Below are 3,811 nucleotides of genomic sequence, written 5' to 3'. Positions count from 1 at the left end.
TCACACCGGGTGCTGCGGCCAGCCTCCCCCCTGCCCGGGGCTCACACTGGGTGCTGCGGCCAGCCTCCCCCCTGCCCTGGCCAACATGGCTGGTGATGGGGCGTCCAGAGTGCTGCGAGGTCCGGCTTTCCCAGGCCGTGGCCACACATGACTGAAGAAGCGTGTCGACCCTCCCAGAGACGGGGTGCTTCTCCAGCCCTGGCGGCCCAGGAGCCCTCCCCCCTCGCCCCATTCCCGTCGGGCCTCGACCCTACAGGCCCTGGCCTGCTGTCCTCACCCATCTCAGGTCCGAGGCTGGTGTCCCCGTCCATTGACAGACTTACCTCGTACGTTTTTACTGCAGGTATTTCCATTGTGACGTCTTCAGCAGCCCCACGTGACAGGACACCGGCGGGTTTCCACCTTTCCCATGCTTTGTTCGGCCATGTCCTTGGTGGCATTTCAGGAATGGACATCTGATACTCGTGCCTGTCCCTCCCTCCCTCTGTCCTCCCTGCAGGGGGGGGAGTGGGTGGTGTGCATTGCACCCCGACCCACCTCAGAGCCAGCAGACCGGGCTTGAGATCTGCCGTAACCGGGAATGACAGGCACTTACTTCCCACGGCTCCGTGGCTGGAAATCTGGGGCCAGGGTACCGTGTGGTCGGGTCCTGCTGAGGATTCTTCCCCTGATTTGCAGAAGGCCACCCTCTCGTTGCGTCCTCCCGTGGTGGGGAGCCAGGGAGCTAATGCCCCTCGTGGGGCCCCACATCCAATACCTTTCCACTGGGGCCAGGCCTTCAGCATAAGAATGTGGGGGACACAAGATTCAGTTCCCGACACTTGCCTTGGCCACTTTATCGCTAGGGGGCCTCCAGGAACATTGCGAGGCTCTCAGACCCTCAGAACCTCAGAAGCTCAGAAGCTCCCCATCCATAAAATAGGGACAACTCCAACCACTGCAGATGGGGACACACAACTCTGAGCACCACGTGCGTGCGCCCGGCTCGGGGAGCTAGGTGTCACGTTCCCCCGGTGTCCCCCATCTTCTGACTGTCGCCCCACCCCTCACTCCCCCCCAGCCGCACATGAGCAGCTTCTTCCTGCTGCCCTCCAGGCCTGGGTCCCAGGACTCATCCCTCCCTCATGGGGCCTGTCCCCTGGGACCTTTGACGCCACACAGCTCTGCAGGGGCCGGTATAACCTCCAGCAGGGATACGGCCAGCTTTCCCGCCTCCCTCTGCGGTGGGACCAGGGGACGTGGCTCATCCTGTGGGATGTGAGTGCGTGGACTCAGCTGACCCCCTGCCCTCTGCCCCGACTCCGTCCTCCCGCCCTCGGTCTGGCTGCTGGAACAGCTGGTTATGGGAACACGGGGTGGGACGGGGTGGGCCGTAGGGCCGGGCGCCGGCCGCGCCGGGCCCTCCGGGGCTCCCACGTTGGAGATGAGCTCCTCCCTGATTGAAGCTGCTGTCCCTGTCGGCAGTGAGACCCCATCCTGGTGCTGACCCGGACACCCGCCCCTGCAGCTTCTCCTCACCATCTAGCCTGCTCCCTCCTTTCCCTGTGAGATGGGTATGACATCGCCTCCCCAGGAAGCTGCTGCCCGCCCCCCAAACCTGCCCATGCAATTTGACTCCTCGACAGTCTGTGCCCCCGGATGCCCTCCCCTGGCCGGCCTGGCCCAGTGGTCACATAGGTGAGTTTGGCAGACCCCATCCTGGGGACTTCATGGTCTCGGGGGCAGCAGACGTGGACCGGCGTGGATGCAGTGGTCGGGCCCATCCCAGGGCCCATACGCAGGGGGCGTATGTGTGCAGAGGATGCCTGTGTCCCCTCAGAACGCTATAGTGTGGCTCATGGTCAGAGTCCTCTAGAGGACATCATCCTAATTCCAACACCGAAGTGATCACAATTTTGTTTTTCAGCCTGGGAATGGCTGGGAGGGGCCAGGGACCTTGTTTCTCCTTTAAGTATGACTGACACATGGGGTCCATCCATGCAGCGGACTACCTTCCACCTTAGCCAGGACACAGGTTCCCTCATGGAGGTGCCCTGTGGTCGCGGCCGACACGGAAGGACCACGTCACGTGTGGTCGCCCCGATAGCAAATGGCCTGAACGGACAGCTGGAGAGGAACGTGGATTCGTGGTTGCTGGGGGCGGGGAGGGGAGCTGGGGGTGGCGGCTGAGGGGGGTTCTTGTTCCTGTAACGAAAGCATTCTAGCTGCCCGCGGTGATAGTCCTAGGACTCTGAATAGACGAGAACCCACTGTTGCGCTTTAAATGGGTGAGTTACATGGGGTGTGATTCGTATTTCAATAAAGCTGTTTAAAAAAATATATGGGCTGAAAGAAGTACCCACCCCCGCTAGGACCCTTTCCAAGGGCAGAGACAGGATGGAAGGAGTCCAGAAGCACCAGTTTCTGCCAGGTGCCCGGGGTCGCTCCCCGTGAAGGGGGTCTGAGGGCCTCCCCTGCCGGGAGAGGGCATCGGGGGCACCGCCCCGGGCTGACTCCCAGCACCCTGGCTGTGCTGTCCGTCCCAGGCCCCTGCTGCTCTCCTGCCCAGTCTGGGTTTGCTGCCGGGAGCTCTGCGGTCAGCGCCTCCCCTGTTCCCTGCCGCTCAGCACAAGGCCTGGCCTGTAGCAGGTGCTCAACTCTCGGGGAGCCTGTTTGGCCCCTGCTCCCCACTTAAACCCAGGCCCCATGGCTCCTGGCAAATGGAAGTGGCCGGGTCGGGACCCGAGGGAGGACTGGCATCCAGCTCACATTCACAGAAATGTGGGGAGTGGAAGGAAGAGAGCCCCGTCTGGGGCCTTGGACCCCAGGGCACCTCTGAGCTGCCTCCTGGTACCCACCGGCCATAGTTGTGCACTCTCTGGGCTCCCTGGCACCCACCTGGGAGGGGCTGCAGTCGGGGTCAGAAGTCACAGCCAGAGCTGGTGCCTGGGGGGCCTGAATTCAACCAGGGACAGGCAGGGCACGCCCTGGGACCCCCGTGGCCTCGGCCCTCTGGCCGTCACAGACCATCCCCAGAGGACAAGGGGGTGGAGGTGCCCTGACGTGCCTGTTGGATGAGATACGAGGGGCGCCTGCCCTGGGCATCCTAAAGGCTCAGGGTGACAGGGCTCCTGCCCTGGGCATCGCGGGGACGCGGGGCCAGGTGCTGCTCAGACCCTGCTGCCAGGAGCACCAGGGACCAGATCATCCGCCTGCTCCCACCACTGCATCTGCTGAGCACTATGGAGGCCACGTTCTGGCCCTCCAGGAGGTGACGCGAACTGGCCATCACCCCGTGTGGTCGCTGCTCCCTCAGACTCGGACGCCCAGGGAGCGCAGGGTCTGCCCACCTCTCATGCACTCACACTCTTCTGCACCAACCGCTGTGTCCAGCCATCCTGGTCTGAGTCCCGATGCTCCAGGTCATTCAGGAATGCGGCAGGGAGTGGGGCCCTGAGTTGAAGACCCAGGCCCCCCAACCCCCCCAGGGGCTGGTCTCTGGAGGGAGGGGACTCTGGGGTCACAGTGGGGGGGGGACAGGCCCACCCAGGCGGGTTCAGGGCCAAGAAAGCGCTCATCCGGGGCCAGCCTGCCACAGACTCTGAGACACAAACTCACAGAAACCCACAGGAAGGATGTACAAAACCACTGCGCTCTGCAAATTCACAGAAACAAACACATTGGACAGAGAGATAGGTTTAAATATTAAAATATATTTATATGCACATCATTTTAAGTGAGGACACCCGCCAACTGACATTCCACGGAAGTGCTGCCATCCTCGCGGTAGAATTCACACGTGCCTACTGAGTGCATCCCTGCGCACACCACC

This window comes from Mirounga leonina, unplaced genomic scaffold, assembly GCF_011800145.1.
Source record: "Mirounga leonina isolate KUSES-001 unplaced genomic scaffold, KU_Mleo_1.0 Mir_195, whole genome shotgun sequence".
NCBI classification, from domain to species: domain Eukaryota; kingdom Metazoa; phylum Chordata; class Mammalia; order Carnivora; family Phocidae; genus Mirounga; species Mirounga leonina.
Note: the sequence above shows the minus strand (reverse complement) of the source record.